Source organism: Cryptomeria japonica, chromosome 3 (genome assembly GCF_030272615.1).
Source record: "Cryptomeria japonica chromosome 3, Sugi_1.0, whole genome shotgun sequence".
NCBI classification, from domain to species: domain Eukaryota; kingdom Viridiplantae; phylum Streptophyta; class Pinopsida; order Cupressales; family Cupressaceae; genus Cryptomeria; species Cryptomeria japonica.
In genome coordinates, this window is record NC_081407.1 from 363,850,944 (window position 1) to 363,876,394 (window position 25,451).

The following is a 25,451-nucleotide window of genomic DNA, read 5'->3' on the forward strand; positions in this document are numbered from 1 at the left end:
GACCCTTGTAGGCCACATCATAACAACTCATGCCCCCCCCCCCCCCCCTCCCCCCCCCGCCTAATGGCATGATGGTAAGACATGGTCTTATCCCATGCCATTTTTCGACTGGATAGCTACTACCCCCTTTTCCCCTCTTATTATACATGAGGCTATTGGTTGAGTAGTTTACCATACCCTAAAAAGAAAACTCCTATTAGAGATTGTGAGGAGAGCACGCCTATGACTTGTAAAGGATAAAGCAAAAAAGAGCTTTGAAAAACAGAAAAAGTCATTTTGATTTTTAAAAATGCTAAAGAAAGTAGTTTGATAATTATATTATAGAAAACAAAAATAGATTCTTGTGAATCACTATTCATGAATTATGAATCATGAATTGACTCAAATGCTACATAATTTAATCTTTAATAAAAGATTATAATTTTATATACTCCTAAGATATCTCCTCCACATATTTTAATTCACATCCATTGACCAAATAATAATATTAATACTAGTTTGTGGATGATTTTGTAAATGAAAAGAAGCGAGCCCAAATGCAACTTTTGTGGCACATGGCACTCGTGTACGTTAATGCAGTGAGACATTCAAGCATGTATGGTGTAGATTCAATCCATAGAGCTCGGACTGCACGTACACCGTCCGTACACAATTGTGGCAGGAAATTTGCGCGAATATATATATATTTATTTGTTTTTGACAATTCAGTCAGTTGAAGTGTCGTAAATTTATTTATTTTATTGGATCGTCATAATATTTACATATTTCTCACACCACTATTTTGTGCTTTAAATGCCGACTGTGACGTCCGTGACAAAATCCACTAACAGCGTAAATGAGTATTCATGCCGGGAAAGATCTAATTTTTCTTTTAGATTTGCTGCGGCTGTGACGTTTCGAGCTAAATTATTGTGTTTTTGTTTGAACTGCTGATATTTTGAAGGTAATTCTGGGTAGCGTAGAAACATTTTTAGGCTTATAGTGTTTTATTGTTTAGTTGCTAGTAGCATCTGAATCGATTCTGACCTGATGCAAGTGCAATTAATCTCCAGACTATTTGGTTAGAGCAATAAATTTTGTTTCTCTGGAACTGTAAGAATTGTTAGCAGTATTGCCATTTATAGCATAAATCTGGTTTTGCAATTTGCTTTCTCAAACTTTGTGTTAATTTCAGCTATTTTGTAACCCTAGCATGACTATATATAAATTGTAAAGTTTCTGGTAGACAATTGTGTATGACTTTTTTGTATCGACGTTTTTTATATATATTTTTGTTATGGATGTAAAGCTAATTGACTTCCCTGTGAAATATTTAGCATTACCAAATATCTACGAGATTCACAATCTCTCTGTTCTGTTCCCTTCTTAGGAATTAACTGTTTTGGAGACAAGATTCATTTTAACTCTTCTAATTGTTGTGTTGTAATGGAGGAATAACTGTTTTGAGACAATATTCACTTGAACTCTTCCCTTTGTCTTTTGTAATTCGTAATCAATTCGCTACAATAGACCCATTTGTCTTTTTTAATTCATTAGTCAATCCACTACAGTAGACATATAATTGAGAAATCACTCATCGCAACAATCTACGGTATTGTTTATTGCATCAATAATCTCTGCAGATGATCACGAAACCAGATTTTCATCCCAGAACATAGCTGCTGTCACATTGTTCTAGAGCTCTCTAAAGTTGGCAATAATTTTTAATAAATTCATTAGTGTTGTTCTAATTTCTTTCCATTTGACAGCCACCATTTTGTCCTATGACAATTCAAAGTAACACTAGTTTATCAAGTGCATTCAACTAGCTATATGCACCGTCAGGAACTCAAGTAATGGGCTATTTTGCTTTTATAGTAGCCATAAAGTGACATGTGCTGGTTCATCAAATCAACCAAAGACAATAGTAACTATCATTTTTTGGCATTTTAAAAAAAACTCTTCCTTCAATTGTTTGCATCTATGCACACGCTGGAAAGGAACTACTTCAACAGTGGACTGTCCTTGGCCTTTGCTAATTCAAAAGGCTGTAAGGCCTAGGCAGAGTATTACAAGCAGGACCTGTATCATTCTTGGCCATATGCCAAAAGTATCTATCCTCAATACAAGTGTGCATATGTTAAGCCCACACAAAGATATCTTTTTGGGGTTTAAGTCTGTTTGGACTAAATATACAATGCTAAAAGAAGCAGAAGAAGGAACAGGTTTCCAGATCTGCCATTCATCTATTATTCCATTGCTTATTACTGTTGTATAAATAAGAAAGTCTTTACTGAGGCCCAAATTTGATGATCCAAAAGTTATCGAACCCATTTATATTGCAATTCACACACCAATCAAGTTTCATTTGATTTGGTCAAAATAGATTCGCACACAATGTTATTGTAAGCATGATTTTGTCTGGTTAAACTCAATCTCATTTTACTGATCTCTGTGATTACAAGTTGCAATACATATCTACAATTCATTAGGCTCTGGATGAACTTTGGTAAGATAAAATCAGTTTGTCACTCGGTAGGTTCCATTTCATGATTCAACTCCCCACTACTGGTCAGCTGCTTGTCATATGAAATCATGAATTTGAAGCTCTAATTTAAGTCTGTTTGGACTACACTGTGATTGAAAACGTCATTTGAAGCTCTAATTTAACATAATCACCAGCATTATAGTTTATGCTAATGCAACACAACATCATTTGGCACAATTCATTTAAGAGCAAAACCTAAAAGACTTATATGATTGGGACCCAAATGAATAAACATCGAGGAAAACAATAAATGTTGCATGTGCAAGATTTATTTTTCCTGCTTGTATCCTCAGTAATATAGTCTTTACAATTATGAATCAACAAATGATATTGGAATTTGGAGCCAAAATAATAGTACAAGACCCATAGGAGTTGAAAATAAATATATACTTTTTATATCACAATATTGATATGCTCCATTTTTATCTATATTTGTTATCGTGTGTGGGCCTGCCTTGGAGATTCCATACTTTCTTGACCCATTTCTGCCTTTCTTCATGTTCATGTAATTCGTCAGAGTCATTGCTTCTCAAATCTCTGCCGGGAGTTTTCTATATTCTTCATAACAGGCGGTGTTATTGTCTTGCATTTTCTGCTTCTCCCTTTTGAATGAAAATAGGATGAAGAGGTCTATCAATAGACCTACCCTTGGTTTCTTGTGTGTAACTTTTATGCTTATTATTGTTACTGTTATTGGGTCCAGAAGAACTTGCCTCGCTATTTTGCTTGTTGGAATTATTGTGTGTTTTTTGGTTGTTTGCCTCGTATGTAACATTTGCCCCATCATATCTAACATTGGGTCAAATAATCTATTGAATTTATTTGCACAATCGCAGTGTCATTCTTTCTATCCATGTTTGCTTCTTCTGCCTCAAATTCCAAAGGAGTTTCTTCCCCTTTGTCTGTAGAAAATTGAGGTTGAGCTTTCCTAAGTTCTCCTTGATAATATTTGTTGGCTTTGTCAAAAAATTGCATAGGAAGAAAATCTCATAGGTTGGCAAGATCCAACTCTGATATCATTTGTAATATCTTGCTTAATTTTTTTTATTTTGCTCAAATATAATGAATCTTGAATATACCTCAGAAAAGATTGAACTTATCTTTTATATTTTCTATTAATCTGTCCCAAGCTTGCAGGGAATTATCTTTACTGAAATGCTTTGAAATATCTCCAAAATTTCCTTCAAAAAAAACTTTTCGTTCACTAAGTCAACAATGGAAATTAGATGGTTTTCGTCCTCTAATTTCTAACCTAGAGGGGTTTCGTCCTTGGATCAATTGAACCACATTCCACATTCCACAAGAATTAATAATCAGATATAAAAATGTCTTCACAATCCTCTCCTCTTATTACTTGGACTCCCTTAAATAAATTATTTCTCCAAGAGTCACCACTCTGCAAATGTGTTTTGATTAGAAACTTAATTTTATTTGGTGATATTATTTAATCCAAGTCGTTGCTTTTGAACTTTTGTCTTGTAGTGCATAGAGAAAAGGACTATGATTACCTTTTGTGTTTGTTACGATAGGTGACTAGGATTTCTCTAATCAACACTTTTAATCTCCTTTATCTTGTAGCGTCTGTTCAAGAATGCGTTCATTTTCATTGCCTTAATTTTTTTTTTAATATTCTGAATATTTTAATTTGAGTTTTAATTTTTAGGCAGGGTAATTATATACCGATCGTTATTGCACCAAGTCGTGGTGATTGTGCTCCAAGATGGTTAATGATGATATGTGAGTGGTCCTACCAATGACTTAACAATGCATTTCAAGAAGGCTTGAAATTGGCTTGGGATGATGAGGAGATGACAAGTGTTTCCACGTGGTTGGTGCACATGGAGGGGTCCAAGATTCAATGGAGATTAATGATTGAGGATTCCCTTGGGAGGAGTGGATGAGTAGGATTAAAAGGGTACCTTAGGGGTATGGACAAACTTTGACTATTGTGACGTGTACCAAGACATGCCTCATGCACAAAGGCCCATGCTTAAATACCTTTTGGACGATATGCAAGGTTTGAATGGGTTGATCATGGTTTAGGAATGTGCAAGTGGGTGTTTATTGGGCTAATTTGTTTTAGCCAACTTAATGAAAAATGGAGATTTAAATAAATAGGATATATTTTCTAATTTTTGGGAGGGACTTAGATAAATGAATATTTGGATTTAGAGGGATGATAAACAATAAATGCTAAGACTAGAGCCAAGTGAATAGTGATGAATAGTAATTTTATTAATATATTTAATTATTAATGGGATGAAAATTGGATAATTAATTGTATAAATCCATTCAATCAGTTATAGAGGAAACGTTAGGTGATTCCTGATTGTAGTTGAAATGGTGATAAGACAATTTTAGGTGTCTACACTTTTATTGCAGGAATAGGAGGAAGAAGGCGCTCCATTGTTGTTCTTATTGTAAGAATATGAGGAAGAAGGTGCTCCATTGGGCAAATTGCCAAAGTTTCGAGAGATCAAATTAACGTACTAGTCTTTATTTATGAGTGAGCAAGTTTATGTTATCTAGATCTGTGTTGCAGCTTGTCTCCTTGTATGTAGCTCATCTTGGTGTTGGTTGCAAGGACAAGGTTGCCATTCATTTGGATTTCTATCCCTGATTGCATCAAATGATATTAAAGCTAGTTTGTCTTGCAAATATGTGTATGATAAGTGAAAGAATATCTTCCAACAAGAAATTGTTGGCTAGGTGTAGAGAAGAGAGAACATGCTTCACTAAGTGAAAAGTGGGGAGAGGGTGTTTAGAGTGTCCATCTTCTAATAGAGAGTGTTGAGTGAAATGAGTATTTAGTTGATTTGAGTCCATTTGTAAGGGAAATCATTCTACATTGGATTGTACTGAAATAAATTTTAGGAGGTTTTGATTTTCAAAAATATCAAAGTGTCAATATACCCCAACAAATGCATCATGCAAATGTGTGTGAATGAAAATAAACATTGTCCGACAAGAGATTGTTGGGTAGGTGTTGAGAGAGAGGAAGCATCCTCCATTGAGTGAATGAAAGGGTAAAGGGTTTTTAGAGTATTTTGTGGTTAGTGTGTTTTCCATCTTGTGAATATGGGTAGAGAACAAAGAGGTGAAAGATTGATCTGATATCTAGATGTGGTTCATGTAGACATTGCAACAAGAATTTTGAGTGCTTAGAGTGAGTCAAGATGCTTTCCATTATAGTGGTTGGACAAACCTATGGAGACTAGTGATACTATCTTTTACCGAAATAATAGAAGCTACTAGTGTGGAATGAAGGTTTGATGAAACTATTAATTCGTTGAGGACTTTGCAACTAAGGATTGATGTTATTTGTGAGCCAAGAATTGACATGAGTAGAAAAGGTGAAAGCAATACATGAGAAGTAGTCAAATGACAAAGAAAAAAATAGGAAGCTTGCTCTGAAGGATTGAATAGAAAAAAAAACCATCTCTTACTTGAAGAAGAGATGAAAAGGGTAGAAGTTTTGATGGCATCAACTGAGAAGAAGGGTGCAAGCATCCCATGGAAGGACAAATCTCATTATGGAGGTGCTAATTGTTGTCCCCAATGAAGAAGAGGTGGCGGAAATATGTCCTTTGGAGGACATGAAAGTGGTAGTGAGTGAAGTGCAAGCAAATACACACGATGAAGACTTTGAAAATGTTCCAAGTGAAGAAGACGATAGCGTCACAAAAGAGGAAGTGATGCATTTGAGCAAAGAAGAAAAGGATGAGGAGGTGAAGGAATATGTGCCCAAGCTGTTTAGAGAAAGTTTGAGTCTGTGTAGTTCGTTGATATTTTAAATTGGCACTTTCATGACAACACAAAACAAAATAATGGATAAGGAAATATTCTCTTCAAATTTGTAGAAGTATCGTGATATAATCCACTCTAAAATCTAAAACATAAATAAGCTTGTTAATATGAACATTGTATAGTCTATTCTTTTGGGGTTTTGCATAAGCATAAAATAAATAAGCAAATTTGATCAATCTGTTTTAATCTTAATGTTTAGAGCATGATACTTTGAAGAACTTATATTCTCATCAATGAATTACATCAATTGATGATAGCTAAAAAGTAAAAAAAAACTATCCAAATATTAAAATAAAGATCTTTGGAATTGTATCAACAATTAATTTGACTTTGAAGGAAACACAACATATGGAAATAACTACACCTTAAAGAAGAATGGATGAAGACAATTAATTATTACAAAACATTCAAAGCTGCTTCATGGATTCGAACACTAATGTCAAACAAAGTTAACACAAGTCTTCTTATTAATTGGATTTTTCCTTAAACGATTGCACCACTTGGGTTTGGACTTGAATGAAAATTGTGGAAGCATAAGCCAGCTTCAACTTTGTATTCTTTACACAAAAGCATTTTTAAACAATTCAATTTGACTTGAGCTTCAATGACAATTTCAATAACATTATTTGGCATCAAGTCTCATTCCATTGTATGTGTAAGTGGCACATGTTTATAGTTTTTTAGTTGCAGCTTTCTAAAGCTTCAAAATAAAATAAAAATTATTGCTTTGAAAGCAATCCTATCTTCATCCCGTGAAAATAATTCAATTTATGCTTCTCATCTTGAATGCCCATCTAGTTCAAGGCTTTGATCTTCTAATTTTGTCTTTACTTTGCTTTTATGGACCATCAATCTTTTGGCTTGGGTGTCACTTTAAATAAAGGGGTTGGATTTATTGCTTTTTCTCAGTCTTGTATTCTTCGCTTAATCCCATATGCTACAGGTGCTACTTTTGTTTTGTTTCCCACTTTGATTTGGCAATAAAACCATGCTATTTTGGTGCTTGATTGATTTTAGGCATCTATATGCTTTTCAGTGGAAGTTTTGGTTCATTAGTGTTAATTTTTAAATGATTAACTCACAACTTTGTATTTCTTTTGGACTTATTCCTTTATTTTCATTTTCAAACATTGACTTCAAAGGAAATTCCATCTCTAATTACCTTTCATCTTTTTGAATTCCATTTTCATGTGACCAAGCTTGAAATTGCTTTGGTATTTTTTTACCATTTCCATTCGCTACTTTTTACTTAAAAAAGAGAAAAAATAACAACTTCCTAAAAATATAAAGTTGTGCTGTTCATGCTTATGTCCTCAAACCAAGATGCAACAAGAAAACAAAAATTATCTTTAAAAAAAAATAGAAAGTTTGATCTTGGGGCTTTACTAAAACTTCATGTCTTGAATATCACACCTTTTGAAGTGACAACTTTATGCTTGGAAGGCTACTCTCATTTATTATTCTATCTCAATGTGCTAGAGAAGATTTGCCTTAGCCTCAATCCTTCCTACCTATGCTTGGTATCTGCCATCATCATCATTGAGCTTCATCCTTTCTTTCCTTTGTTGGTTTTGGAGCCTCGTTTAGGATTCATAGCTTAATAATCTTCATGATGAATAACTTGCATACATCATTGGTAGACCAAGACAAACCGCCACCTAAAGACTTAACCATTTGGATAGGAAATATAACATAGTCGAGACAAGAATGAATTGACATTTGGCTATAACTTCAAGTCTTGAATATTGGACCTTCCAAAGTGACAACTTTATGCTTTCAAGACAACTCTCATTTATGATTCCATCTCAATGTGCTAGAGAAGATTTGCCTTAGCCCCAATCCTTCCTACCTATTCTTCGTAGCTGCTATCATCATCGTTGAACTTCATCCTTTCTTTCCTTTGTTGGTGTTGGAGCCTCATTTAGGATTCACAACCTAATAATCTTCATGTTGAGCAACTTGCATACGATCATTGATAGACCAAGACAAACCAGCACCTAAGTACTTCAACCATTTGGATGGGAAAGATAACATAGTTCACACTGATTTGACAAGATTGAATTGACATTTGGCTATTAATATGTTCAAACACAATCTTTTTTTGTGGTAGCAAATTTGGGCACCGATTTGGTTCTAGTAGTGTTAAAACTAAAGGAAGGTAAATAGGAGTACTAGAATGTGCAAGTGGATCCAATAAGGGTGGGAAGAAATCAGGTTTATTAGTGTAAGAGGAGAGTGAAGATCGACACTTGGAAAAGAAAATGGAGATTGAGAAGAAGAGTAGAATTAGGTGGAGGTGGATGATTTTAAGTGGGCAAAAATCCACACAAGGATGGAAGGGGAGAAGCAAAGCTTGGCAAAGGATATTCTATAGTCCAAGAGATGGAGGGAAAAAGAGGAAGAAACGAAGTAACAAGATGTTGTGGGACATGAATGGAAGGGAACATTGAGGCCTTTTCAATAGTTCAAGAGGATGGTTCTATTTGGGGCATTTGATGCAAGACAATTGACATCAATTTTTTTTTCTTAGTTTTGCAAATTTCTAGGTTGGTAAATAATGAACCATGACTTCCCATGGGAGGGGGACTTCCCCAAGCCTTCATTTTGATTTCCTTATAAGTAACCCTCTTATAAAATTAGACTTTCCTCTAGATCTTCCCTTTTGAAGAAATTGTAATATTATTATTGATCTCTCATGTAAACTTGGACATCCCACTCGGAGGGAATCTTGGTATTCTCCACTTTGCCACTTGGAATCCAATTCATGGCAAGCTATGTGTTATACTCATGATACATATATTTGTTGTATTGTATCAATTGTAAGCCAACATCTATTCATTTCTTGTTCATAAGTCAAATTTGAGTTGTCATACATCTCTATTGGACCTATGTGAGGAGGATTTCAAGCACATCACACAAGGTCAATATGACAACTTGGATATGAGGAAAGACAGTCAAGTATCAAGATAAATAATCATCAGGTTTTATGAGACATGTCTTGACGAAGTACTTGAGGATTTCAAGTTTAGTAAGGATATACAACTAGTTCAAACCCTGTTGAAGAGAAATAATGTCATACTCAGATGTCAAAGATGTTAAAAAGTGACATTTGGGTGCTTGGGCAAATCCTAGGGAGAGCAAATATCATTTTGGGGGAGAAATTCACTTTTATGAAAAGTACATTCACTTTTCATGTCAATGACAAATTAGATCACTTAAGCCACTTAACAAGCATTTGTTCACCTAAGTTGCAAACGTTAGAGTGTAATTAGAAGAAAAAGTGCACTTTCACTTTCAAATGAACTTAAAATTAGACAAAAGTGAGTTTTAAGTGAAAAAGTGCAATGCCACTGACAAATGAGAACATGAAATCATTGACTAATAAGCACTTTTTCACCTAATTGACAAAACTCAACACAAAAATAAACCAAAATGTGACACTTAATCCCTTGAGCTTGCGTCTAGTCATCTAGATGTCAAAATGTTGCTTACAAAACATGGCAAAAAGTGCATCGTATCATTCAAAGGATGACTATGTTCACTTTAGTGTCAAAATGTCAAATTGAAAACATGAAAAAGTGCTTCCAAATGCTCAAATGTGCCCCTTTGAGGTTAGATGTCAAGTTATTAATGAGCCCCAGTCGATCCATTTCTTTGATTGAAAATCAGAGTAGGCATTGTTCCAAAATGCCTTCCTAAGGCCAAGGTTTTGACCAGGACCCTAAAGTTCGGTGTTTGCATGAGGAAAAGGAAAAAGCCATTAATCCTTAAATATTTCCCAACACCGAATTTATCCCCCCAAATTTTGAGTTTTCACTTCAAAACTCGATACTTGCATTCCATACAGGAATAGTCACTATTCCCAAAAGTCATCCTAACACTGAATTTTCTCCTAAATGTGTATTTTGCAGTCAAAATCAGAATCCAGCATGGTGACCATAGAATTTGCCTTGGGTCCAAGTTGCACAACAACCAATCTCTTAGCAGCATACTGAAATTGTGGATTCAAGACTGAAAATAAGAAGGGGCATTTTATGTGTCTCAACTCCTAAATTTGTTCCACAGTCCAAGGTTAGGACAGAACTCATGGAACAGCAGGGTGCAAGTTAATTAGTCCAAGTTCTGTGTTCCTTCTTCAATTTTGAGAGGTCAGAGCATGTGATCTTCTTAAGGCTAAAGTCAAGTTCGGTGACCTAGTCAATCAACCATCAGGGTGGGATCCTCCTAAGATAGGGCAGTTGAGTGGTGAAGTCTCATTGAGTATGAGGGGAAATGAATGCATATGGATCAAATAAGAAGGGTATTCGAAGCACTAACTCCAGAAACCCTTGAAATAACGAGGTTACTTATCCTTGCAGGTCCATACCACCAATGAAGCAACAAGATGGAGATCTAGGGCACAGGATTGAAGGTATGCTCATAGAGAGGAGCCAAGAGGAAGGGACCACCTGGGGAGCCAAGGATCCAAGCAATTCAGATAGCATTTCCCAAGTGTTCCGAAGGATTCCCAAGACAAAAAAGAGGACGAAATCAAGGTCAAAACCCTGAAGATGAAAGGATCACTACCATAGTACAAAGAGCCAAATGATGTCATTTCCACAACTCTGAAAAACAGTGATAGACTACAGAGATGCTACAAGCAACATTCAGAAGTAGGAAGGGACAACTGGAGATGTCAGGAATATGAATTTATTGTAATACTAATGGCAATTAATCTATTGTAAAATGACAACTTTTGGGCCCGATTTAATGCAATACAAGAAAGAGCCAACAGTTAGTTGTTCATCCAGCTACCAATTTTGTCTTTTGTGACAAAAGCTGTTATTTTGCCAGGTTGTCATTTTGTCTTGTAGTGGGAGCAGTTGGAAAGTAGTTGAAAAGTGGTTGAAGGCAATTGAGACCGTTAACTAAAAGCTGTTAGGGTTTCTAGAGGGCAAATTTGGGCCATTGAATGGATTGAATCTTGGCCATTGATTCAAAATGTAAAATCTGTAAAAGGCCAGTGCCTCTCTCATTGTAGGAGGTTAGAATTGGTAGGATTTAGAAAGTAGAAGTTAGAACTAGGAGTAGAGTAGGAATTGCTAAGCATAAATTGTTGTAATAGCAGTTGAAGCAAATGAATAAAACATTGAAGCATGGTGTTTTGCCATTTGCCCTTACTTGTTTGCATGGTTTCGTTTCATTAAAGTTAGTTAAAATTTAGTGATTTAATGGTAAGTGTGAGACTATCCGATTGATTTTTGGTTCATACCATTGGAGGTTTACTGACTGTAAGTCTCTCTGCATGGTTAGTTTGAGCCTATTATTGCTATTAGTTCAATTATGGATTTTTGTTTTGATTGCGCCAAAACTAGGTATTGTTGTGATGTATTCACACATTGCCCCATTGCAAATGGGGACCCCCACTTTTTGCTTTCTAGGTTAGTCGTCTTGACTTAGTTGTTAGTTGTTGTCAAGTCTTTGCTATTAACCTTTCGTTTGTAGTTGATCAGGAGCTGATCAAGTCTCTTTCTTAAGGATGAAGTGAGGTTCAACAGTATCTTTGCCCAGCCAAGGCACAATCACTTCCACTTCTCCCAGCACTGTCAGTGGGCGTCCAAACCCTATCTCACTCATTTCCATCCCTCATCATTGCCGTCCCCATTTTCCCCTTCCATCTCATCACCTATACCCTTCACCTACACCCTCCTCCTCTACCTTTCCATTTTTCCTATCATATCCTAAAACTTCATTCACTATCCCCATATACCCCATCCTAACCTCCTTACCCATCTACCTATCCTCATCACTTATCCTAACCCCATCCATTATAACCTTTACCTACCTTATTTCCCTAAGCTTATCTCTACCTCATACCCATTGACCTACCCATTCATTACCTACCACTCTACCTCCTACCCCTATCCCATCCTAACCTACCTTCCATTTCCTGCATTTTCTAACCTACTACCCTACCCCCTTACCCTTTTTACTACCCCTTATACCTCCCGTTTCATTTTACTCCCCATATATCCTAACTCCTTTCACCAACCCCTTTTACCTCCTACATCCTAAACCTCCTCACCCTACGTATTTCCTACCTTCCATAATTTTTATCCCTCGTCTCCCTTTCCTCCAACATCCCATTCCCCCCTCTTTCTCCACGTAGCAGCTACCCTTAGCATTTCCTACCACTCCCACTCTCATATTTCTCTCCACCGTATCATATCATCCTTTTGGGCCCACACACTCAAAAATGGAGAATCAAATAAGATTTTTAAGGACTTTCCTTGCTGGGACCCACCGAGCTTTAGCTTGGGGATTTTAAGTGTTTTTAATTATTGCTTGGGCCCCACCAAATCTGAAGTGGAGATTTTTAAAAAGGTTCTTTACATGCCTCTCTGCCGTATTACATTACTTGGGCCCACAAACTTGAAAGCTGGAAGTTTTAGAAGTCTTCACATGCCTTGCTACATCATTGCTTGGGCCCCAGCAAATTCTAAGATGGAGAAAATGTTTTAAGGCATATTTTTTTAGTATCCACCTCACCTTTATGACACATGCTCAAGCCCCTTCGATCCACGGTAAAATATAAAGGCAAGGTGTGGCAACATAGAAAATAGGGAGCTGGCCTTTGAATAAGAATGTGTCTCTTTAAGGAGGATAAAGTAAAAGACCTCTAACATCCATCGCCCAATATAAAGAAGGCATTTCACTTCATTTTCATAACATCATCCAAGCATCAAGGCACAGTGAAATAGACCGAGAGAATGATCTATCAGAACTGAAAACATCATCTGATCATATAAAATCAGAGCACATAAGAGATGAAGGATAGACAAAGATAATATGTACTTTACGATGTTTGATATCTTTTTGTTTGTCTTGCAGGTAAAAGCAAAGGGGCAGATTTTGAAAGAATTCTATTACATTATCAGACATGGAACAACAACAGCAAGTTTGGGCAAGATCAGACGTTAATAAGAATTTCCAAATTCTGATTTAATATGGAAAGCTGGGAAGGGGAGGATAGATCATCAAGCAGAAATTAATGCAATCTGGTGAAGAAGATCAAATTTAAACCAGATCAGAGAAGAAGGGAAGACAATCAAGTTGTTCATGTTCAAATCTGGGTGTTTTCCTCCTTAATTTTGTGCAGGTTTGGTATGAAGATGGAGGGCTGGGAAGATGAGCATCCAAGGAAGCATGGAGGACCAGTCACGTTGAGATTCAAGATAAACAACTCACATTTCCAGACAATATCAAGCTGGAAGATAGCTATTCAAAAATGACTTCCTTTGCTAAGCAATGTTTCTAATCCTTTCAGTCAACGATCTGGCCTAGAATGTATATTTTGTTTGACTTCTTAGAAGTCTGATTTGGACACCAAGAGTTGTAAATGGAAGAGCTTCAGTGAATAGAGCGAGAATCTTGAACATTCACAAGTGCAACCTTTCCTTGTCATTGACATGGATGATCAGCATGAGGATTGAAACAAAGACTGTATTAAGGAGTGATTTTAAGAACAAGATCAAGGGTTAAGCTTAAGAGTCACTTCATAAACTAAGGTGGATCAGCGAACTTAAAAAAAAATGACATACATGAGCGCTTTATATAACTCCATGAATCCACCTAGATGAGCGAATTTCTCACATCTTGACCTTGTCCTCTCAAAGGACAGTGAGCGAACTGCACTACAAGTCTTGTCCTTACTAAGGACGTAGAGTGAAATCCTCATCAAGGGCATTGAGCAGGCTTCTTCACTTAATCATGTATCATCCATCAGATTAGACCTTGTCTTTGGAGAGATCATGAAGCGAGATTTGATAGGGCCTGTCCTCCTTAAGGTCTTGGAGCGATCTGTTTTAGGGCGTGTCCTCATCAAGGACTTAGAGCGAATTATTGTTTTGAAGCTTGTCCTTACCATGGTCTTAAAGCGAATTCATCTTTTGAAGCTTGTCCTTGGGGAGGTCTTAGAGCGAAAAATGGTTTATAGGTCCTGTCCTTCCAAAGGACATTGGGCGAAATTGTTTACAGTCTTCTCCTTGCTGATGGTTGAGCGAACTAAAATATGTCTTAATCCGAGCTTTGTTAGAATCAACTGCTTGCTGATGGTAGAGCGAACTTGAATACGAGTCTAAGAGTGAACTTTATTTAGAATCATGCCTTGTCCTTAGAAGGGTCAGAGAGCAAACTTCATTTGAAGCCTGTTCTTGGGAAGGACAGTGAGCGAATTTATGATATAGGTCCTGTCCTTAGGACGGTCAGAGAGCGAATTTGACATATAGGTCTTGTCCCTAGTAAGGACATAGAGCGAAGTCACTACATAGACGGAATTACATATAACTTGCATGAGACATTGAGCGTAATTTTACAAAGCAAGCATTTTGGCGGCTAAAGTAATTCAAAATTTCGAGTTGATGGAAGGAAGAATAAGCTTAACCAAGTCGGCCAGCATTAGGAAGGGTAATTTACATTTTCATTTTCACTTCATCAGTCGGCCTTGTATCCTAAAAGACATGTCTCTACCCCAGGCCGCATATATAAAGGAGCTCATAAGATCATTTTAACATCAAAACAAAACTTTTATCTTTTTGCATCAGCGAATTTTGTAAGCAGCTTGAGCGAACTTCTCCAGCAGTCAGCGAATTTCAAGTTCAAGACAGCGAAGTATATTGGAGAAGAAGAATTCAATCATTAGTAAGGCGAATTCACCAAAGAAGCAGCAACATTAAGGGCGAATTCTAGCAGATTGGAAGACAAAATTCATCTTTGGTGACAGCAAAAGTCACAAAAGAAAAAGCGAATTCATCGAGAAGACAACAAATTTGTTTCAACCAAGGAGTGGCCCCTTTTATAGATGCTCTTATTAAACCTGCGAATCACATGAAATCACATAATTACATCAAACTAAGAGGTTATAATATAAGGGATATCATTTGATGCTTGCTTATTTGTTTTGCACGAGATGAAGAAAGAAATCAAGGAGATCATATTGAAGGAGGATTGAAACAAGCCGCTCCAGGATCAAATTTCAACATCAAGGTTGAAATACAAGGAAGATACACTCGAGGGAACTTAAATTTCAACATCAAGGTTGAAATACAAGGAAGATACACTCGAGGGAACTTCATAAGACAGACATAAGAAGGTGATTATACTAGAAGCACTCACTTAGGCACTTAGACAAAGACTTGAACCACAACACCAACTCTCACAGCACCAAGGAGTCACAGAGAAGGAATGCCAAAGGAGAAAGGTAGTGGTGACATCAAGAGTTCATTCTAAGGTACATCAATACTTCAAAACCAAGAAAGGAGTCACAGAGAAGGAATGCCAAAGGAGAAAGGTAGTGGTGACATCAAGAGTTCATTCTAAGGTACATCAATACTTCAAAACCAAGAAAGGTGGCGTCCTGGTCATCATCCCAGTCACCATTTGCCAATCACCAATCAAGGAAGGTCTACCTCAACAAGTCTTGATTCAATGTACCAGACTCACCCATGGATGCACAAACTCTGATGTACTTACCCTTGACATCTATTTGTCCACGCTCACTGAATGTAATTTTCTCATTGGCTAAGGAGAGTTTGTTGTAACAAACACTAATTAGGGTTTTCATTGTAAAATCGTGGCCATTGATGGAGATTCAATCGGGGTCGTTCGTTATAAATGAGCTTTTTATATAAAGCTCATACTCTTCATTTGTAAAGGTCAATAGTTGGTTAATAGCGAGTAGAATAGCTAATAGTCAATAGATAGTCTAAAGAGAATAGAATAGAAGTTAGAGTAGAGTAGGAGGAGAGGCAAAAATTGTTGCCTAAGTTGTAAATGAACTCTATTTTCATTTAAGTTATGCTGAAGTGTGTTGTTTCTTTACAATGTGCATGGATTTCTTGTTGAATCCTCATGTTAGATGATAAAAAAATTAGATTGAATGGAAGAATTTGTTGAATGCATTTGTGTGGAATCCGCCTAATCCATACCACTAGCCTCTTGCTGCTTGTAAGTGCGCCTTGTGTGGTCAACTGGAATAATACGAGCTTAACTCCAAATCGTCCTACACTCATTGTTTATGCATTAACTTGAATGGTGATCAATGTTTGATGGTATTGATTTGAACATCTTTGAAACGTCCTTAGAAGATTGCACTGAGCTTGTGTCAAATTGTTCATGTTTGATGGTGAGACCTTGCCCAGTAGGATTCCATCTAGTCATTCATTCATCTTCTTACATTCTAGGCCTTAGTATAAACTCTTTCAACCCTTCACCTTTTGCCATTTTTTCAAAATCAAGCTAGTTTACGACAAAGAGCATCACCGTATAGCAACATCGGATGATCGAGTTCCAGCAAATCAAGCATTCAGGCATTCAAATGTTAGTCCCCTTGTGATTCCAGCATAATCACATCAACCAACATAGCTTATCCACATGTAGTGACCCTACATTCATGAACCTTGGAGTCTTCTCAAGTGATCCTTAAGCCAGTCTTCAACATTTGAGAGATTTTGTTCAAGAGAGGATAAGATACTTTAGGTATTTTATTTTGTGTTAACATGTGCATAAAAACCACATCAACATGTATCTAAATGAATGTTCATGGTCTGAAAATCCTTTTATTTTCCTTTGGAGATTGCACTGTTTCTGTGGCATTGTGAGTGTATCTCTGGCTAAGCAAGAACTAGTTTTGTGTGAAATTTGTCTATTCGTAGCACCAATCAGTTTGAGAAGTGAAGCTTCATCAGAACGTTATATCAGATGCAAGCTAGCTTGTCAGATGTGTAAGTCCCCTTGTGATTACCGGCAAATCACATCATCCTTGAGTTATCCTAAGCTTAGTCATGACTTGACATTAGAAACCTTGAGGTTATCTTGTTTAGACAGTTAGACAACATATAAGATTTCCTTATTCAAGAGAGAATAGGATACATTGTGTGCATTTTATTTTGTGTTGATAGAAGTGCAAACGTCCCCATCAACAGGTAGTAAGGGTTTCACTCCTACCTCCTTACCTCTTTATCCCTACCTTTATAAGCAAGGCTCTTTTGTACATTTTGCATCTCTTGCTTGTGATATTTTCTCATCTTGCATATTTTGTTTCTAGATTGTTTTGAGTTTGCAAGCAAGACTTGGCTGTTCCAACATGGTATTAGGGCAAGTTTGCAACTCCATTCCCTTTCTCTCTTAAATTTATAAGGTTCGTGGGCATCGCATTTCAAATGGTGCATCTTGAAGCGAAATGGAAATTTCTTAGAGTGGCCAAGAAACAAAGATTGATTTTTAACACGTATTTTTTGGAGATAGGAAAATTTTTGGTGTTTGGAGGGGTCATCCATAGAGGTCATACGGAAATCCATATGGTTGTTGTACCATTCTTTATGTCAATGACCATTTCGATTTGCATGCAAATTGCCCCATGTGTCATCCATTCTGCTGGATTTTTTTTCTAGGTTCTATAGGTATTGCATGTGTAGGCATGACATTAGCTTATGTAGGTCTAATGCTTGCATTGTTCATTGTTGGCACAAATGGAATATTCCATAAAAACAACATAGTCTATTTGCCAACAAACCTTTTTGGCTGTCAGATTTCGTCAAAGAATATTCCCTAGAATATTTCATCAATAGGAAAGACTTCATCTGTTGGAAGGAACATTTTGGTCATTGTCAAAATTTTCAACCAATGTTAAACATCAATTGAATTTTCCATTAGTGGAGGAATATTTTGATAACAAGAATCTATTGACATCAGCATGATGCCATCCTCTTTCTCACCCTTCTTTGCTCCTTCACCATTGGCTTATTTGATTTGTTGGCTTGACTTTAGGAGCCTCGTTTTCCGCCATATGGACATCTTTCTGAGTGAATTTTTTCATGCTCTATTCAGTGTTATAATTTTTTTTTCTAGTATAATGTACAATTTTTTTGAAAATCATAGATTCTTAGAGGACACCTTGCATAGTTCCCATTTTTGGAACGTTAGAGGGCTTGTTTGGGTTCATACAGACTCCTTTTTGGGTCCCCTTTTTCGAACCTACTTAATTTTTCAAGCTGTATGTAGTGGTGCTATTAGTTTTTCTTGACTGTATTCTAGATTGCAAATTGAAAATTTGAATGTATCTTTTGAGGATTTGTACATCAAATTCACTTTGTGGAAATTGTAAATGCACTAGAATAAAGTTACATACTATTGCAAATTTCTAGTGGGGGGATCATGTTTTGAATAATGGGGGTTTCATTTTCATGTTTTTGCCATTTTTTTGAGGTTTTTAAGGAATGCTTGAGCTGTGTCTTCTTACTTGTAAGAACTCTAAAAATATTACATGTCTGTAAATGCACTCATATAAAGTGCCACAAAATTTGTTGTGTTCCTTAATGAGAAAATTTGGTGCCTCTTTTGTACTTGCACTAAGTTATAAAGTGTAATGGGAGGTTGTGTAGTGCCCTAGTTTCTGCGTGTGTTCCTTAGAATTTTGTACACCCTTTTTAGTTGCTTGTACATTGAATTGGACCTGATGTTGGTTCTACATTCTTGTGCATACTTTTTTGTCCAATTTCAGTTGTTTTGTCTTTACCTCTTCCTTGTCAGTATTAAGGGGATATTATCCCAATCATGCTAATTCTTTCATGGTTTCAATGGAGTAGTGGAGCAACCTTCTACTTTGGGGGCTCACATAGACCTTCTCCCTTTGTCTCTCCAATGGGGGGAATATTTCTTGATCATAGTTTGTGAGATTCTAGTACGTATGTAAAGCACCATGCATATTTTAGTATTGTATTATAGGTCACTTGTGCATTGTTGTTTGTGTTCCTTGATCATAGTACTATTTGTATCTTTAGCTTCACAGAGTGTGTATGCCTTTGATCCATTTGTGTATTCATGGTTGAGCAGTGTACTTGATGTCTCTCATGTAGTATTTTGTATCTCTTATCTTGATCTATATTCTTTAGAGGTTGGTTGATTCCAACACCAATTCATCTTTAGTAGTGTTTACAACTTCTAGATGCTTTAGGAGTTCATCTTCATGTTCCCATCTTCATGGGACATCTTTTTAGGAGGTTTATTCTTTCTCATTTCTCTCTTTTGGAGATGATTTTTGTTCCCATTGGGTTTTCTCCCTTTCTCCATTGGGATATGTTGTGACCTAATCACACATTACCCCATCCCAGATAGGGACCCCCTAACTTTTAGGCCCTTTTGGTCGTTTGGTCTTGGTTTTTTTGTGTGTTTTGGTGGCAATCTCATCAGTCTCTTCGCTTTGCAAATGTTTGAGGGTCATTTGGAGTTAATCTACTTTTCTGTTGAGCGAGTTCTATGAAGTCTAGGGCCTGTTTTGTCCCTTTTTAGGGTTTTTGCCTTTTGTTCTAGATTTTAGGGGGTTTCTGTTAGGGTTTTGGAAAAACTGAACATATGACTAGAATCAGAACCCTTCATGGAACCTTCCAGTAAAATTTGAGCCAAAACAGAGCAACTTTCTATTTTTAGAAAGTTCCTATTTTTAGGGATTTTTCTGAGTCCCGAAATGTCGTCATTTTGCCAAAAATCAAACTTACTATTTTTTAGTAATTTCTATTTTTAGTAAGTTTCTATTTATAGTAAGTCATTCCTGTACCCTGTCTAGGGGTCTAACGTTGACACTTTGAAGGTTTCTATTTTTGGAAAGTCAGTGCTGACAGGACCATTCGGGCAAGGTGACAAAGATCAGACATGTGCAACTATTTCTAATTCCGGAAAGTCAGAAAGCAGGCAGAGAAAGCCACAAAATGGTTAAAGTGTTGGAAGCCCATTCCTCAAATAGAAAGCTCAGAAATTCACCCAAGTCCAAGAAGACACTTCAAAATCACAAGGAGACCAAAATGTTCTAAGTCTGGAAGATGGAATGATGAATTTCCATGCCAGGGACAAATCCACACATGAACTCGGAACAAGGCGCCAAATCCAATTGAGTCCGGAATTCATAAATAATGAAGAATCCTCTATCATGTGGTTTTAACGCCCAGGTATGCAGTTGGGTTCTAAATCCAAGTGTCCAGGGATAGCATGGAAAGTGTGAGAATCCATGACCAAGGCATTTTAGCGCTCTGGAGAGGTGAAAGGTGCCAAATTGAGGGATAGAAGAAATCCTTGGAAGCGAAGAAATTCCCTCCTCAAGTTAACAATGCGCCCTAGTGCTAGGGAGGGTGCTAAACTCAACATCCCATGGAGAGCAGGGAATAATGATGAAATCCTTCACTAAGGCAAAATCAAGCCCAAGAAAGTAATAGGGCGCTAAACAAAAGAGGACATGGATAGCATGGAAATTCCAAGAATCCATGACCAAGGCAAAATCACGCCCAAGAAAGTAATTGGGCGCTAAATTGAAGGGACCAAGGAAGGATGGACAAGGAGTGGAATTCCTTCCACAGAGAGAAATAGCGCCTAGACATGAGGGAGGGCGCTAAAGTTGTGTGTTCATGGACAACGAACAAATTAATGAATTCCTTCCTTGGGGGAAATTTCCGCCCAAAGCCAAGCAAGGGCGCCAGAATGGAGAATGCATGGAGAAATGGACAAATTGCAAGAATCCTTGACCAAGTATAAAATCCGCTCCAGCTTTGTGGAGGGAGCCAAAATGGGGGGTGCAAGGAATTTATGAAAATGTTGAAATTCCTTTCCCAATGACAAATGCCGCCTAGGAATGATGGAAGGTGCCAAAATGGGTAGAGCATGGAGAATATTGAAAGCTAAGAATTCCTTCTCCTAGGTAAAATTCCGCCCTAGCCCTGTGGAGGGCGCCCAAAGTGGAGTAGTAAGGAAAATTTGAAGGTCATTGAATTCCTTGACTAAAGGAAAATTGTGCCCAAGAGAAGAATGTTGAAATAGCTAAGTCAAGGAAAACCAAGGAAATGAAGAAGAAATTCCAAGACAGTGTGAATCCCACGCTCAAGCTTGAAAATTAAAATTTTGCCTAAGACATGAAAACCAAGGGGTCAAGGAGGAATAAAAAAAAGTAAAAAATCCCCTCGGGCAAATTTTTGAATTTGCTATTTTTAGACGCCGAATCTCACCGGAATGTGGAAAATTTTATAGATTCGGAATCGTGACGAAATTCTCTATCCAATGAACCTGGCTCCTGAATTTTAGGGGGAACCCTAAAAAATAGGGATGTTGAAAAGAGGCATGGAAATTCCTTCAAAAGCAGAAGACAACAAGTTAGAATGAAATCAAGCAAATCCTGAGAAATCCTTCAATTTCCCTCCAAAATTGGAAAAAATGGAAATCAATGAGTTGGCGAAGAGAATCTTCCAAGTATGACGCATGACTTGGTGCATTTAAGGAAATTTCTAAATTCAAACTCTCTCGCATGGGAAGTTTCTTTTGCATGGCACAGTAATTGGGGAAAGTATGATGCATCATGAATGCAATTGCTAATTTAATGCCTCCTAACTTAGCAAGATGTTTTGAAGAATTCTATATAAGTTTGGAAAGGCATTTCATTTCTCATGTGCAGGATTCAAGAAAGAAGAGATGAAGAAGTGAAGAGTGGTCATACTTGGTCTCTATTTTTCATCATTTCCAAGGTGCTTCCTGGATGGCGGAATCAAGCAAGGCAGCTACCCTCTCCAGGTAGGCATCGATCAAGGCAGAAATGAAAGGTTTCCTTCCCCATTCCCGACTGAATTCAAGATGGGAAGAGATCAACGATACTAATTTGGGCACATTCAATTTAGTTGCATTCAAGATCAGAATGTTCGGGACAGTAGGGCACAGTCCATCACCAACAACTATCAAAATTGTCAAAAGTGGAATTGTTGCGGCAGCTGGTTTTCCTCCTGCTATTCAGTGCCCAGACTTGGTCTTGGAATGTGCAGCGCATTATAATTTGGAGCGAAAGACAATCTCAACGCCAGATGTAAAGCTGCTGGCAACATTGACTCCGGAGTCAATTGGCGAGGCTTTCAGAATTCCTTCGCACTATTCCATGACATACAGGACCAGCAGCGGAGCTTAGGCAGTATATGAAGCAGGTCCTGCCAAGTGTGCTGATTTGATTAATAAGCAGTGGTTGTTGAAGCCTAGGGTGCATGCCTCCAAGATGCCAAAGACCCTCACTATCTTCGAGTTCAAGCAGGAGTATGTGGACTTGATAAAGATGCTGAGCAGAGTAATGGGGTGTTCACATTTTGTGAACTTTGAGACCTGGATGTTCTTCTACATAGGCGAGATCATGAATTCAAATGGGCTTAATTGACCAGGCCAGATTGATCAGTCACTACTTGCACGAGTAGTTGAAAAACTTAAAAGAAAAAAGGTCCCAGTCCTTTTTCATGAGCTCCTACCTGTTCTATATGCTTGCGCGAAGGGGAGGATTCGATGGTCTGCCAGCAAGAGGAATTATGGGTTGCGGACCAGCTCAGTTGAAAGTACATGAGTGTTATCCCCAGCTGCATCTTCACAGTTTGAATTCTTACAGGTTGGCGAATGCCACCTTCACTATGTACTTGACATGGTTTATGCAGAAGAAGTTGCACGTAAGGGTATCACCGCAAGCAAGTGCCTTGGTCCAGGAATATGGAGCTGCGTTCTTGCAATTTCCTAAATTCACCTACATCAGGTTGCAAGGATTCTCATTCCAGTCATACAAATTGCCAAGATATCCATCATACAAGCTCGTATTGCTGGAGCTCATGAGACAGTTAACTGCCTATGATCAATTGCAGAAGAAGAAGAAAAAGCAATCAATTGATTTCCTAGTTGTCTTGGGTGACTTCATGGAAATATGCCCAGGCTTGGAAGCCACTGAAAGTGTAGCAGGGGAATTGGCATTCTATCGCCTGCCGTTTTATACATCCAGGGCCCAGTATGATCCCTACCACCAAATCAGAAAGGTTGCTGGCGTCAAATTCATACACAAATTTCACTTAGAAGATTATTGGGCAGGTGCTGAGGACGACCTTGAGGTTAGGAAGAGAATGCATTTCAGATTGCCCCTTAGCACCATCAGGTTAAGTGAAATTTATCAGGTACCAGATCAGGTGAAGGAGGATGCAGATTTGATACAACCTGAATATGAGAAATTAAAGGATCAACCTATTTAGTTGCCAAATTGGTTAGAGCCCGAGATGGATGATTTGAGTATCTTAGCTAGACCAGTGCTGAAATTCACTAAGCACTAGATTGACAGGCAGATAAGGAAGTTGGCGGAGGGGAATGTCCATCTGACATATCAGCTAATGGTAAGTCTGGATTCCCACAGTGAGACAACCAAGGGCTCTTCACAGGCTCAGACAGGAAAGGAAGTTCAGATGGATAAAGGAAAAAATGCCCCAAAGAGATCAAGGACAACAAAGAAGAAGGATATCCAACAGGAAATCCCACATGAGTTTCAACAGGAAGTCCAGCAGGAAGAACCTCCACAAAAGAAAGCGAGGACGGAGAGGGTGCATTCACCAGCAAGTTCCTCGAGTGTGCAGGAGGTAGAGATGTTTCCACATCCAGCAGGTCCACTACCAGAGAGCATTCTGGCACTAGATATACTAAGCATTAACGCTTCACAAGGACACCATCGACCATGAAGTCAAAGGCAAGAAAGTCCCCCACATCAGGAAGAGGCTCCCCAGGATAGCTTTGTGGAAGCTATCCTTGGTGAAATGGAGGAAGAGTCACAAGAACAGGAGCACGTAGAGGATCATAGTCACTCCATCCCCGCTCCAGATTGGTTGGTGGGAAGGCTGAGAATGGAATCAGAAAGGGAAACTGATCCTGCTCGAGAGTTGGAAGAATTATTGAAAAGGATGGATCAGCGAGCAGAAAGGAAGGCTCCTCGAAAATTTTCCAAGGTAGTTAGGGAAGAATCTGGATCCCGGACCCTGCACATTGTTGAGCCTGCAGTAGATAAAGACAGAAACGAAATCAGGCAGGAGGATTATGTTATTAGACAAATTGATCTTGGCCATGCCTCCATAGGTCAAGTAATGGGAGACTTTGAAGAATCTTCCTTGGCCATGAAGGAGAAGATGCTGAAATCAAAGGCGAAATGTAAGCGGTTGAGGGAAGAAAATAGAGCCCTATGCGAGTACGTCAGGAGTTTCAAAAGACCCCTCAGGGAGGCAGGTCCTTCATTCACTCCTCTTTCCTCCCTTCCTAAGGAAGTGGTTGATGATGCACAGGTTATTAGAGTGATGGTGCAAAATTCCAGGGAATGGATAGAGGATGTTTATACCGAAGCAGGAAAATTCATTGAAGACCTAGCTCAGCTTCATTGAAAGTTCGTGACCCTCTTGAGCAGATTAGAGACAACAGAAGGATTATGGGAGGATGTGCACATTTACCAGTACTTAACCATTCCGCGACTCAGGGCTCTGACGAAGGTTCCAAGGCAAATTCTGGTTGACGGGAAAGTGATTCAGGAAAATGAAGCTTATGACTTTCCTTGATGGTTCTATGCTGTCTGCTCAGGAAAGAACACCTTCGATAAATTCAGGGTAGACTCCTGTACTTTGAAAGAGTCCATCAGAGGAAATCATTAGTGCAATTGAAGCATTGTTCGTAAGGAAACTCAATGACGGTGGAATAACAGTGAACTCCTTGAAATCTCAGTTGCATGATTTCTTCTTCGTAGGTTCATTCCCCAAGGAGCACTTTGCAAATGTTTCTTCATTCTCCGGTATAATGAAGAAGACATAGGAAGTCATGATGGAGTGGGAGAGCTTCTTTTCCAAGAGTGAGGAAGAAATTCCCTTGATGGAATTTGACATTGAAAATGTGCCAAGTGTTTCCATCGGAGAGCTGGAAGCCGTTGTGAGCAGATTCATTGCATACGCCATAAATGAGTGGGATAATGGTCGTTCATTCTTGGAAGAGAATCTTTTGGTTGAATAGTAGTGGCGTATTTACTGTTGGGGCTATTTTGATTAAGTGTGGGTCCAGTCAATGCATGTCGTCGTCGGATGAGGAATCTTCTTGCATGCAACCTCCTCATTTATGGTTTTATGACAGATTCTCCGTGCATGTCGCCGTCATATGGAGAATGATGGACATTTATTCCTTGCATAAAGGTGTTCGTTATATTTTGGGCATAATCAACATCATGGGGCGTATTTAATGCACTAGTGGGCGCTATTTTAGGCTTTTTGAATTAATTGTATATGGGCATGAT

General features: G+C 38.0%; 1 protein-coding gene across 8 annotated transcripts in view; it reads left to right on the forward strand.

Annotated features, from left to right (window-relative positions):
• Positions 1–634: 634 nt before the first annotated feature.
• LOC131080016 (uncharacterized) overlaps positions 635–25,451 on the forward strand; it is a 33,879-nt gene continuing 9,062 nt past the window's right edge. For 4 of the 8 annotated variants that reach the window (XM_058018078.2, XM_058018081.2, XM_058018079.2 and 1 more), the window contains exon 1: positions 700–943. The gene's annotated coding sequence lies outside the window, so the exon portion shown is untranslated. The other 4 variants (XM_058018088.2, XM_058018086.2, XM_058018080.2 and 1 more) reach the window with 4 other exon arrangements.